Source organism: Amblyomma mixtum, chromosome 1 (genome assembly GCF_055824585.1).
Source record: "Amblyomma mixtum isolate Tamu chromosome 1, ASM5582458v1, whole genome shotgun sequence".
NCBI classification, from domain to species: domain Eukaryota; kingdom Metazoa; phylum Arthropoda; class Arachnida; order Ixodida; family Ixodidae; genus Amblyomma; species Amblyomma mixtum.
In genome coordinates, this window is record NC_143012.1 from 109,008,661 (window position 1) to 109,023,459 (window position 14,799).

A 14,799-nucleotide genomic window follows, 5' to 3' on the forward strand; every position below is an offset into this window, starting at 1 on the left:
ATGTGAACAAGAGTTCCCAAGCTATTCTGCAATTCATTTTAATTGGTATCACAGGCGGACGGGCCTCCATAAAAGGGGGGGGGGGGGGGGGGGTGACAAATATGGGACAAAATATGCGCCCCCTTCCTATGCCTATTAGGGGGCCACTCCCATCTCCGCCCCCCCTTCCCTGTGTGCACGCCTATGACTGGTATGCTTTGCACGCTGAAATATTTGACTCAGACGATCACAATCACACACCCTAGAGAATGTGAGTGTGCTTAACCTCAGCTCTGTGCGTGGCCTACTTTGAAACACCAGCTCTTCACCAAAGCCTGCATACTATTCTCAGCTGGATGGCACAACCGAATAAAACCGCACATACTTTTTGAAGCTTAACCTACAAACTGGTACAAGCCTACTTTCAGGCTTGTACGTCTCCACAGCAATCATTTTTGATCAATACTTGCAATACTTTTGAACTGACCTTTTACAGCATATTCATAAAACAAACCCAACCCACGTTTCAGTTTCAGTTTATTTCCCACAACAAGTACAAGGCATGTGCGAGGTGTGGCGAGGGTGACGGGATGAAAGCTGTGTCAAGGGCAGCTTGACTGGCCCCGTCTCCCCGGACAACATGGCAGCAAGCACGACAGTTCGGAAGTACAGGAAACATATATGATGGGAAGAATAACAAGGAACAATCATTTCATATTGGAAAAAATACATATACAGACCAAGATAAGTGCAGAAACTCTGAATCAGTACATTAGTTAAAAATACAATCAAATCGTACAGTACGGGTTAGTTAATAATGTCGAATAAATTTTTTCATGCTTAGAACTTGCAGCTGCTCTTCCGTTAGCGTATATTTGTTTAGTATACTAGGCAGCCTGTTTCGAAGCATCTGGAGGCCGCAGTTAGTACGTGGTCGCGGAACGTGCCAATGCTCATGGTGGCGGGTGCAGCGAGATGACATGTCAATCTGCAAATTTGCAACGGCTCGTAATGTTGTTATATTTTTATGGATTTCAGATTCCAAGGATGCCAGCAACTGGCGCTCATAAAGCGAGATTGGTCTGCGATTTGAGATTGGTTGCCCAACCTAGCATTTCCTGTTGCAGTACCTCTTCACCCTTTCTTCTAATGTGTCGACCACCATCACTTCTCTCATGACGATCCCAAATGCATGGGGGGCCAAAAACTGCCAATCTATGTTAAAGTAGGAACTGCCAATCTATGTTAAAGTAGGCACTGAGGAAACCATGACATACGTAGCTATGTCTGCTAACCCATATCTATGAAGAATAAAAATTGAGTGTTAAGCAGTCTAGACTTCATGTGATATAGTCGCAGAGAGCTTCTCTACTTGAGCTGGAGCCCTGAAGAAAACTTGTGGGGGAATCCCACTTGGTTAACATACAGTGTGCAATCTGGTACTTGGGTGCACTTCACAAAGCCCCTTTAGTTCACTAGGAGTGTGCCAAGATTCTAAATTTTGAATATGAATTTAATGTTGTCAGTTTGCATTTGGATGGGAGAAAGATATATTCAATAGGGTCTAAATAATTCGCAGCCACTGACTACCGCCAACTTCACAAATCTGACTCACAAAACCATACAACTGCAAGTTATCTAAAGACAGAGTTAAAATCTGCAGGTTGTGCCACTGGATGCTACCGAAGTTGATCAAAACAACATCACATCCACTTTGAGCAACCACTAAGGGAGAACGCGCATTTTTTGAAGCGGAGAGCTTCACTACCCGCACCGTAGCTGCGCTTCGCGTGAGCCGTCGGAGCCAAGATTTGCCACAGCTGGGCATGCGCGAAACCGAGTCACGTCACACGCGGCACAGTGCACAAACAGTTGGCCAGGAAACTCTCATATCTCGGTGGACACCTGAACCGCGCCATAAGGGAAGGAAAATGAAAAGAAAATGGGTTTTAAGGAAAGGAAACGACGCCTGTCTCTCTCATATCTCGGTGTACACCTGAGAGGAATGGACACCACAGTACATGTCTCTAAAGCAACCTTCTAAGACAGCACCGTCTCCTCCTCCGCCTCCGTACAGGCAGTGTGTGGATGGCCGAACGCCTCCCCCGTTATCGTGGTGCTCCCAGTGCATAGTGCGCCAACTGCGACAGCCATGACGTCAAACCAAGCACAACTGAAGCTTTTCGCTTGCATATCCAGGCCTAACCAAAGCTAAGCCACTGCCTAATTTTTTTTTTTTGCTTCATCCTTCCACAATCTGTTTCATACTTTCCGTCCACATGCACTGCACGTGTATCGCCTTCAGAGCTCTTCGTCATAGCAAGCGCTATGATACGCGGAAAAGCCCGCTTGGGGAACTTTACCAGGGGCTCCCGAAGGGGGGCCGAGCTGGGATGTCAGCCGCAGAACAAGTAAATGCGTGAAAATCCCACCCTTTGCACAGCGCATTGCAGCCCGTGCACGTCCAACGTTCCCATAATGGTAGACGTGACGACAATCAAAGAATCCCCGTTGCTAGGCTGAAAAATAGCTTGGCCACATAGTTCCATGTTATGAGCTTTGTCATCGGCAGCTACCACCACCTTGCCAAATACGACTGCGAACTGCTTTTGGATATTGAATGACGTGTCACTGCTCTTTTAATGTGACATCATTATGGCCCTTTTTGCAGAAGTCGTAGTACTGTGGAGTCCACGCTAGAGTTAGTGTATAGGCTGTCGCCTACAAGGTATCTACAAAGGTAATCACTAATAGAGTTAGGACAACCTTAGACTTCAATCAACCAAATGATCATGCAGGCTTCCGTAAAGGATATTCGACAATAGACCACATTCACACTGTCAATCAGGTGATAGAGAAATGCGCAGAATATAACCAACCCCTATATATAGCGTTCATTGATTACAAGAAAGCACTTGACTCACTGGAAACCCCAGCAGTCATGCAGGCATTGAGGAATCAGGGTGTGGAAGAGTGTTATGTGAAAATACTGGAAGATATCTATAACGACTGCACAGCTACCATAGTTCTCCATACAGTCAGAAATAAAATTCCAATACGGAAAAGTGTCAGGCAGGGAGACACGCTCTCGCCAATGCTATTCACTGCCTGCTTACAGGAGGTATTCCGGGGCCTGAAATGGGAAGAGCTGGGGATAAGAGTTAATAGTGAACACCTGAGTAGTTTGCGATTCGCTGATGACATTGCCTTGCTAAGTCACTCAGGACAAGAACTGCAAAGCATGATGAATCAGTTAGACAGGCAGAGCAGAACGGTGGGGCTAAAAATCAACATGCAAAAAACCAAAGTAATATTCCACAGATTAGCAAGGGAACAGCAGTCAGTTGGTCGCCAGGTGTTGGAAGTAGTAAGAGAATATGTCTACTTAGGGCAGGTAGTGACAGCTGATGCAGATCATGAGAAGGAAATAACTAGAAGAATAAGAATGGGGTGGAGCGCGTATGGCAGGTTATCTCAGATCATGAAAGGCAGTTTGCCAATATCCCTCCAGGGAAAGGTATACAACAGCTGTATCCTACCGGTACTCACCTACGGGGCAGAAACGTGCAGGCTAACAAAGAGGGTTCAGCTTAAAGGGACTATGAAACAAATTAATTGAGATTATGTAAAGATAGGCAATCCATCACTCGTCACTCCAGCGCAAGAATTTTTGAGCTAGCATCAATAACAACGAAGTTATAGGCGATTAAAAATCACCCTCCTCCTCTCCCCCCTCAACTCGTACGCGCGGGGCACCAAGAAAAAATAAAGAAAACAGCTCCGGGACTGGGCTCCGCCCATGAAAACGTCATTCGGTGACGTTCGGTTTACAACTTCCGGTTGTCGCACTCCCGAGGAGCAGCATGCGTCGGCAGCGTCTCTCCGGTCTCGGCGCTTTCTTGGATTGCGGCGCTCGTCGGGTTTCTTTGCTAGTTGGCAGAATGGACCCGGACCTGTTCCGGGCTCACACAATGTTTTATTTTTTTTGTGCGCTGGTTCGGCCGTCACACCGATGCTGCGAAGTCTTGGCGTGAAACACCGTGCATATACTGAGCCTAGCTGTCGAATGATGTTGGACACCCGGCTGCGGGATCGCAAAATCGCGCCGCCCGACTTAGAACACAAGGAACATACGGTACTACGGTCGTAAAACGGACGGGAGAGTGAAAGAAGGTCGGGACCGAGTCTGCATGTCGAAGCAGCAGCCGAATGTGAACCGCAGCAGTACGTAGCCGTCAGGCCAAGGCCCTCCGCGACAGCTAACGCTTCGAATTCGTCCTGTGCCCTAAGTAAATGCGGCACCTTTTTTTAAGTTCTCGTAGATAAAATTGTCTTCCATCGCAGATCATATCGTGTAAACGTTCATACCGATCGCTGTAAGCTGGAAACTCATCTTCCCGGCGGGAAGAAACAGTGTCGGCAGCGACTTCGGTCGAAGCTTCAGGTGCTTGACATTCATGCCTGTCTGTCGAACGAGCGCTGGGTTACAGCAGTAAGCGTCAGGTGTGAAGTGTCGACCGCAAACGCGGAGTCTTCGGCGGGCGTGCGACACTGGCAGTCCGATGCGCTCCATCCAGGCTGCTCGCTCACGCACGTCTCTGAGTTCAACACCTCGCCAGTCACTGGGTTTGCAGCCGACGACACAGCAAGGCGTATTCATCTTGGGCGGTCGAAAAAGGCATTGCGAGTGGCTCCCGAACTCGCGACAGAAAGAGGCGGCAGAGGTAAATTAAAACCATATGCGCGAAGGCAATGCCCTCGCTCGCGCTTGCCCGAGGGGGTCGCGCGGCAGCTCGAGCAGACGATTTTCACCGCTACCGGAAGTGTGCCCGTGACGTCGAAGCTGCCGCGGCTCTAGCGAATGACAGCGTGTGGTGGCCTGCCGACGTCATGGGACTAGTGACGTCTGTTTTCCCGATTTTGGTTTCAGAATTGCTCCCTACGAAGACACCAAGCGGCCCGCGAATTTTAAAAAACACGATTTTTAAAAATTCATAATAAATTGCCGGCTCAGTTCCGAAGACTCATACTTGGTGTCAATGCTTCTGAGCATCACTTCTAACATTTACAAGCGGCTTTTAATTCTTTTCATGGTCCCTTTAAGTTGAGGACAATGCAGTGAGCTATGGAAAGGTTGGTTTGGTTTATTGGGGTTTAACGTCCCAAAGCGACTAAGGCTATGAGAGACGCCGTAGTGGAGGGCTCCGGAAATTTCGACCACCTGGGGTTCTTTAACGTGCACTGACATCGCACAGCACACGGGCCTCTAGAATTTCTCCTCCAAAGAAATTCGACCGCCGCGGCTGGGATCGAACCCGCGTCTTTCGGGTCAACAGCCGAGCACCATAACCACTGAGCCACCGCAGCGGCCGCTATGGAAAGGAAAATGATAGGTGTAACGTTAAGAGGTCGGAAGTGGGCAGAGTGGGTGAGGGAACAAACGCGGGTTAATGACATCCTAGTTGAAATCAAGAGGAAGGAGTGGGCTTGGGCAGGGCATGTAAGGCGAAGGCAGGATAACCGCTGGTCCTTAAGGGTAACAGAGTGGATTCCAAGAGAAGGCAAGCGTAGCAGGGTACAGCAGAAAGTTAGGTGGGCGGATGAGATTAAGAAATTTGCGGGGATACGGTGGCCGCAACTGGCGAAGGACAGGGTCAATAGGGGAGACATGGGAGAGGCCTTTGCCCTGCAGTGAGCGTAGTCAGGCCAATGATGATGATGGTATTCTGGGTCAAAGAAAGTAAGTTCAGTAGGAAAAAACAATGGGACTGAGCCTACACTCACTAACCACTGCAACAAGCCTGCCTCCTGCATTCAAGAATTGCGGCTTTCCCTCGCAACTTGAATGCTCGAAAAACGGAACCGATTCAGCAACTGTAGTGACCACCCAGTGCAGGGAGAAGGATAAAGCAGACCGGTTTGGCTGATTGCATCAACGCCGCAGGCTGCTCTCAGTCATGTTCGTGACTGCGTTTAGAAAAGTGGAAGACCCTGCTATCGCAGATTCGTAGCGTGTGATCATTCAATCTTTTTCAGGTGAGCATGTTTTTAGTGCGCTGCCACTAGAGCGGTCACTGGTGAAAAAGCTGTTATCTGTCCCGGTGAAGCTGGGAGTAACAGGTGCTGCGCTCGTGAGAGAAACAGGCTGCTTTTTGTGAACAACCTCTCATGAGCAATCATTAATTTAACTTCCACCTCCCAGGTTATGATGATGTCACGAGGTTTGCACTCCGTGATGGCCCTATTAAACAAAGGAAGTGACTAACATGGCAATTAGGGCTTACTGGTTTGTCATGATGGTACCATACAGCAATTAAGGGACGAGGACACAAGAATCGAAGACACATGTCAAACCAACAAGCCCAGCACGAACTGACAGGCTAGTTGGTTACACATCTCAACATTTCTGAGCGCACGAGAACGAAACGAACAGAGACAGAAAGGACACACACCACAAAGCGCCGTTTTTCTTCAACTGATTCATCTGCATGCGATGTGCCCACATTCATACACTGCATCACTGGCACTCGCAGAAAAAGTAGAAACGTCAAAACAAACCTCGCGGTGGTACGCCTGGCTACCCCTTGATAGTGGTGAATGGCCGTCGTGTGAAGAACCAGGCCACATCATAAACAAAAAAAAACAGTAACCAGAGCGGGTAAACACTTACTTGGGCAACCTTTGCAACAGCCATTACCGGGGCGTTATGTCTAAGAATTGACGCTCCTTTGTACTTGACTGCACACAAGGAATGCTGACACAATTATCTCTGAGTTCATAGATTTCACTAGCTTCAATAATCTCCCTTGTGGTTTTTTTCCCCCACACCTGCGCAGAACAGTGGTCTGCTCAAAGAGAGGGCCGTGTTTCTTGCACGGTTTGCAGTCATGGCAGTGTGTGCCCAGGTGTCGGGAGGTATTCTTGACGTTGTTGTTGTGCTCTCTGAGCCTCTCATTCAGGCATCTCCCTTGTCATCTGGGCTTGTCATTAATGTCACAAGCCCAAACGCACGTTAGTCAATTCCATTTCTAACACACTGGGCCCCTTTCTATGTGTTCTTCGTGACGTTTCATCAACCGTGGCCCTTCATCGCATGAGCAGTCTGCAAAGCTCGGTCACTCTCCATCTGTCATCGCAACAAGAGTCTCTTCCGAAGGATGTTTGCGCACGGCTTGGAGGATTCCTGCCATCCCCCAACCATGGAAACTGAATATGTCGGTTTCATAAGTCTCAATGGCTTCATTTACAAATTGGAAAAACAGCGCAATCAAAGACGAGACACAAGAGAAGGACGAAACACCAGCGCTGACTAACAACCAAATGGTTTATTGCTACAGGTGAGGCAGCATATAAATGAAATGGCACGAGTAAAAACACAAAATAAGCATGAGAGAAAGATACCGCACAACCACACAACTAGACTAAAAAAAGGCACGTCACTGATTAAGATACCCAAGTTCCTTTGATAGTAGATTTATCGATGGGCTGCTGATGCAGGTGTTACTGAGCTTTCTGATATGGCAAGCCTCCGAAATGAGCCTTGTGGTCTCATCTTTATAACGGGCGATGATAGTGGTCCGATTGAGGTGCGCTTCACAATCTTGACACTCAGCACAGTGCACAGCAAGATGGTTTCTGCGAGACTTGTTCTCTATATCTTTTGCATGTTCGCGCAGTCTATCGTTGATGCATCGTCCCGTCTCACCGATGTAGAAACTGCCACAAGAGGTCGGGATCTTTTAAACGACACCAACACGACATGGCTTCATTTAGCTCGTCTAAGCAGAAGACTCCTTGCTATACAGCTGAGCACTGCCGGGGACTCGTCAATGGCCAGGAGGCAGCTTCGAGAGTTTTCAGTGATGCGTGACCGAACCACACAGCACTTGCGGCAGCTTCAACTACAGAAGCCTCGTCAGGCCCTCCCCGAGAAACGCCCTGCGACAGAAGGTGCTGTATCGTGTCTTTTATGAAGGACCATGTGCTTTGTGCGTTGCCTGTAGATAAGGAAGGTAACTTCTTTTTGTTGCCTCATGGGCTGTTCTGTGCGATTTCTAGTGCATTTGTCACACGCAAGAACTTGTCCACATCAAAGGTGAAATCAAACGCCAAAACACGTGTGCAAGGCTTCAGCTACAAAACGTCACGAAGGATGGTGGGACAGTCATTGAGATTCCCTCGAGGTCTTCTTACGGCCCCTTCCTGCACTGAGCATTGCAGTCAGCCTCGGGATAACCGAGCGAGCGAGTGCACCAGAGGTGAATGCATTTTCCAAAGAGAAAAAACTGGACATAAGCACACAAAGCCCTGGGCGCATGTGGCTGCTGCTGAAATTCATTCCCACTGTACTCCAATGAGAGTAGTGTTAGCTTCCTGGTATGCCCACTCCAGTTTCTCCCAAGCTCGCCTGGATAGCACACATAGCCTGTTCTCCACCATGATGAAAACGCGGGCGCAAGCGAAACGCAGCCACAGAAAGAAGACCATAGAACAGGCGCCATTTTCCCAATCGGTTTATTTCGAAGGGAACGACCACTAGACTACACGATACCAAAGGCAACGACAAAACAAAAAACAAACATTTTAACATATCACGGTTAAAAAAGAAGACGAAGAAGAAAAAAAGAAAAATTTAAAACCTGGGTCACTTAGAAAGCGAGAGCAAAGGTTTGATCACCACCAGTTTAGAAAGAAAACCCGGTGCTGGAAAGCCAGGTTAGCTGATTGGGTTTTGTACGCTGTCCTAGACGAAGGATTCTCAAAAACCCTTGGTGTAGATGCAATTAACGAAAAGCTGAGGGCACCTATCCTTAATACAGCAATGCAGTCTTCAGGATTTGTTAAACAGAAATAGATGACACAGTGGATGGAACAATGTAGAGAGCCAAAAACATAACAAAGCGTGGAGCGTTTTTAAAAGTACACACAGCTGACGCATGAACACCTCTCCAACTTCAAAAGAGCTAGGGCTGAAGCTTGGGACACCCATTGCAATACAGAAAGCGCTTCCTAGGGAAAAATGCGTACCATGAATAAATGGTTCAGTTATGCCTAAGAAAATGTGGGAAGAATCTTGCAAATTCCATGGCAAATTCCTGGAACGGAATTCCAAATTCCATTCCAGGGATTGTCTAACCCCACCCCTTAGACAATCCCTGTTCTGTAGACAACCAGTACCTAAACAACACTACACACTGCGCTTTGTGTGTGCATGTTTGTGTTCTCTTTGTGCCCTGTCTTCTTCGTGCAGTTTTATATTCGCTCATTCTATGAAACAACTGATCCAACATCGTCTTACTACAAAGAACATTCATGGTGAACATTTCGGCGCTGCCTCACACTAGACAAACACATACTTCAAAATACAAAAACAAGGCCAAAAAAACAAAAACTGCCTTCAGGAGAACACACTAACAAAGCATAAGCAGCCCTCTCACCCTCTATAAAATTAACAGTGGTGGAAACAGAATTCAGTGGTGGTTAATTCTGAATCCTGACAGAATTCACTATGCTACATGCTTGTGCACTTCTTTCAACCCTTCAATAAGGTACGGGACACATGGGTAAAATGCCTGAGGCATGAAAAAAAGCTCTCTCTTTTCTAAAACGGGCAAAAATAGGCAACTTCCGCCTGTAGCTATAGGCCGACTGCACAAGTTGTCCAGTAGAATCACCTGAAAGTACCACCAGTACCAGTCCTCAAGTCATGTGGGCTCAGTGACGTACACTAGTGTGGATTTAGGAAGGGGCGTGCAGCAACGGATCACCTCACCCGCCTCCAACAGACACTACGGCAAGTACTTATGTACACCTATAAACAGTAGTGCATCGCAGTGTTCTTTGACCTAGAAAAAGTGTGCAGCATACAACACTACATCGAAATTTAGTATCCTACGCGATCTACCATAGAATACTGAGCGTATGTCCTTGCTCAAATAAGCGCCCATCTGCCTTTTTCTTCAGATTTTAAATTTTCCTAAAAAACCAAGGAATTACCAAAGCGATTACTGAATATAAAAATTACAAGACTGCACTTAGTACCCCAGCTACATGGGAGTTTCGAATGCCTTCCAACCGAATGTCATTCGACTTGACTGCCGAACTTAGGCTGCTTCATGAAGTGTTTCAATGGCATTTAGTTCAGATGACATTCGAGTCGACGGAGCTCCACGGAGACATTCCTTCGAAATGCAGAATGACTTCGAAATGCGAACTCAGCCGAAACCGACCAATAGGCGTCGCTTCGCCCTCCCCACAGCTGTGCGACTGCTTTCGGCTCTGTGGATGTTCATTTCGACACCTGCTGCTCGCTTCTTCCTGCTGTTTGTTTAGCAAATAGCTCCTCGTGTTCAGTCTCAGGGAGTGCTTGAAGGTAATATTACGCCAATGAACATTAACCGCGTCAGCATGACAGTTCCCCAGGAGTGCGCCGATGAGGACGACTGCACTCATACTGTTGTTTACATCGCTGCGTACGAACAGCTAGTGCTTGTTTTCATGACATCGCAATCTGCACATTAGTTCTATTAAACAACCTGTTTTCTTTTGTAAAGATTGTACCCACGCTTGTTTACTCAGTGCGACAACAGAGAGTTATAGCATATCGTCACAACCAACCCTTCCACTTGCGTGCCCATTACCGGGCCGAGAACGCTTTACAGAACCTCTCTTGGCATTGCGGAGATTTATCTTTCGCTCGTAAACAAACATGGCGGTGCACTGCATGGCTGCTTCGGCCCAAGTACAGCATTGGCGCCGCATTCTTTGGCATCATTTGCCGCTCTAAACGAAGGCATTAGGTTTTAACTCACATGCTCTAAAGAATGGAGACAGCATAAAAGAGAAAACTAGGCACAGGTAAAAACCAGACATATGTGTTAGGAGACAAAGAGGACAATGTGATTAGCAATATGGATAAGATAGTTGAAGCAGCCTATAAAGTAGTAAGGTCTATCGTTGGGTAGTAAAGAATAGCCAACAATAGGCCATATTCACGCTATCAATCAGGTGATAGAGAAATGCGCAGAATATAACCAGCTCCTATATATAGCATTCATTGATTACAAGAAAGCATTCGACTCAGTGGAAACCTCAGCAGTCATGCAGCCATTGCGGAATCAGGGTAGCAGGGGACGCCAGAAAGCTAGGTGGGCGGATGAGATTAAGAAGTTTGCGGGGATACAGTGGCCGCAACTGGCGAAGGACAGGGTCAATAGGGGAGACATGGGAGAGGCCTTTGCCCTGCAGTGGGTGTAGTCAGGCTGCTCCTGACGATGATGATTTATAATGACTGCACAGCTACCATAGTTCTCCGTAAAGTCAGCAATAAAATTCCAATACGGAAAGGTGTCAGGCAGGGAGACACGATCTCGCCAATGCTCTTCACTGCCTGCTTACAGGAGCTATTCCGAGGACTGGAATGGGAACAGTTGGGGATAAGAGTTAATGGAGAATACCTGGGTAATTTGTGATTCACTGATGACATTGCCTTGCTAAGCCACTCAGGACAAGAACTGCAAAGCATGATCAATCAGCTAGACAGGCAGAGTAGAACGGTGGGGCTAAGAATTAACATGCAGAAAACCAAAGTAATGTTCAACAGCCTAGCAAGGGAACAGCAGTTCGCCATTGGTAGCGAGGTGCTGGAAGTAGTAAGAGACTATGTCTATTTAGGGCAGGTAGTGACAGCTGATGCAGATCATGAGAGGGAAATAACTAGAATAAGAATGGGGTGGAGCGCATATGGCAGGTTCTCTCAGATCATGAATGGTAGCTTACCAATATCCCTCGAGAGAAAAGTATACAACAGCTGTATCCTACCGGTACTCACCTATGGGGCAGAAACGTGGAGGCTAACAAAGAGGGTTCAGCTTAAGTTAAGAACAACGCAGCGAGCTATGGAAAGGAAGATGATTGGTGTAACGTTAAGAGATCGGAGGAGGGCAGAGTGGGTGAGGGAACGAACGCGAGTTAATGACATTCTAGTCCAAGTCAAGAGGAAGAAGTGGGCTTGGGCAGGGCATGTAATGCGAAGGCAAGATAACCGCTGGTCCCTAAGGGCAACGGAGTGGATTCCAAGAGAAGGCAAGTGTAGCAGGGGGCGGCAGAAAATTAGATGGGCGGATGAGATTAAGAAGTCTGCGGGAATAAGGTGGTGAAGGCCAGGGTTAATGGGAGAGAGACGTGGGAGAGGCCCTGCAGTGGGCGCAGTCAGGCTGATGATGACTAGAGAGAGGCTGTCCAAATCCTGGAATGCTATGCCAAAGCAGGTCATCAAAAAGTAGGCCTAGGAGCAGCCGCGTCCACAGCAGCTCGTCCAGAGGCGGATGCGGATAGTGAAGATGGCTAGCCAACACTGGAAGCCACAGAAGAAAGAGCCCTTCAGGAACCTCTGGAGAACTTTGCAGCGGTAGTGCCGTTCCGGAGGGCTTCGAGATTGAAAATACAGTAATCCCTCGTTATAACGAAGTCAGCGGGACGGCGAAAAAATTCGTTATAAGCGATAATTCGATATAAGTGAGCGCTCGAAAAAAACTAAAATAGTCGAGATTTAATTGCGCCATAACTGCGAGAAAGTCAAAATACGATGTACTATTCAGTGAAGCAAAACTTTATTCAAGTGAAAAGAAGGCAGTGAGTTTTGCCTGTTTCATGTTCATACCGGGCGCGAGCAACCCCTGCTCTAACTTGCCCAAGCATTGCAAGAGGCTGCGGTCGCCGCCCGTGCACTCAACCTTATTTCGCAGGAGGCGTAGATACTTGCGTGTCTGCACCATAGTCGGCACTTCACGTGGCTCTTCGTCCGCCGACTCTTCGTCCTCATTGGGACCACCAAGAGTTTCAATTATATCCGCATCCGTCGCTGGGGCAACCACGGGAGCAGCAGCATCAGCAAACGCGAATGTCACAAAGTCTCCTTCTACCTCTTGGCCAGAAAGTTCATAAACGGCCTCGTAAAGATCACTGCAAGTCCGGTCATCCTCAGGTTGGTCATCCTCAGGCTGGTCATCGTCAGGGCCGCTGACGACGGCGCGGGAAAAGCCGGCGTGGGCAAAACAGTTCGCGACCTTCGAAGGTGCGAGCTCTTTCCAGGATAAGTTCAACAAGTGGATCGCACCAAGCAAATCGATGTTGTAGCTCTTGCTGGCGTCGTATGCCGTGAGCATGCGCAGCAAAAGAGCCTTGCGGTACAGCTTCCGGGTGGTCTCGATGATGCCGTGGTCCATCGGTTGCAGAACCGCGGTTGTATTGGCAGGCAAAAATTCCAATGTGATTGCCGTCAGGTTTTCGATCTTCTCGCGGCTCGGGCAATTGTCAACTATAAACAGCACTTGCCGATTCTTTGCGCGGAACCGTCTATCCATAAGGCGCACGTAGTCTTCGAAAATAGCTGCAGTCATCCAAGCCTGCTTGTTGCTCCTATAGATGCACTCCTTAGGGATCGCTGCATTTCGGAAGCACCGCGGTTTCTCTGCCTTCCCCAGTATTAACAAGGGAAGCTTCGCCTGTTGCATTGGCACCAAAGAGCACCGTGACACGCTCCTTATTCTGTTTTCCTCCAGATGAGGATGCGCCAGGGGTAGTGAACGTGCAATTCGGTAGCATCTTGTAGAAAAATGCTGCCTCATCTAGATTGTAGACGTCTTTGTCTGCATACTTTTCAAGTAGAGCTTGGAGCCGATGTTGGCGCCATACGTCTACAGTGTCACGGTTCACGGCTGCGCTTTCGCCGACGATCGACTTCGAGGTCACGCCGTGTCGTTTCTTGAACCGTTCCAGCCAGCCATTGCTGCACTTGAAATCTGTATGGCCCATTTGAAGGGCGAGAGCTTCGGCTTTTGCGGTAAGAGCAGGTCCATGTACGGGGAGATTTGCACTCCTGGCGTTCTTGAGCCACTGTAGAAGTGCACCTTCCACTTCCGGATATCTCGAATCGCGATTCCTCTTTCTCTTCGCAGAGAAGCTCTTTTCAAAGCCATCCAGCACAGCTTCCTTGTTTTTCAACACAGTTGACAAAGTAGAAGGCGGTATGCCAAATTCCTTCGCAATGTCAGTTTTCTGCCGGCCGCCTTTTTCCACTTCTTTTATCAGCAAAACTTTCTGCTCCAAAGTCAGACACTTTCGCCCGGAGACTGACGGAGCCATTTAGGATTGAATACCACAAAAGCACACGCGAGGCACGCTCAACTAATCGCACGGCCTACAGCCGGGATCCAAACGCACGCGGCGGGCGACGCAGAAGGCAGAGCGCGCTACGTCGTAGCTGGCAGCGAGGAGACGAGCGAGCGGAGTAACTGGCGTGCGAGAGGCTAGCAGACCGAAGAGCGAAAGAAGAGGGAGGAGCAATTGACCTTGGAAAGAGCGTTGAGGCGCCGGCTGCGGGAAGGAAGGGGAAGTGCCTACTCAGTGTAGGGGGTGTTCGTCCACTGGTGGCTGAGCCGCCTGCGTGTCGACAGAAAGGAAGTGGGAGGAAAGAGTACTGGGAGAGCGGACACAAATACACAGCTGCCTGCCTAGCCAGCAGTGTGACATCGAGGGGGGAAGGCGGGGGGGGGGGGAAGGCAGTCGCCACTTTTGTAGGGGGGTGCGCGGGTCACGAAAGACAGAGTGTCGCGCTGGAATGCGCACTGGAATGCATGCGCAAAAGGTCGCCGCCGTGGCGGCGATGCCTGCGCTCGGCGGCGGCGATGCCTCCACTCGCCACTTCGCTCTAAGTGGGTCAAGCTCTTCGTGCGCTTCGAGTAATGCGACTTAGAATGCATGCGTTTGGGTCGGGACCAGAAGAAATTTCGAATAAAGCGATATTTCGTTATAACGAGG

The 14,799-nt window shown here is 48.6% G+C and overlaps 1 protein-coding gene across 4 annotated transcripts in view; it reads right to left on the reverse strand.

Annotated features, from left to right (window-relative positions):
• Nucleotides 1-14,799, reverse strand: part of LOC149367496 (uncharacterized) — a 200,006-nt gene that overhangs the window by 115,572 nt on the left and 69,635 nt on the right. The window lies entirely within an intron of this gene.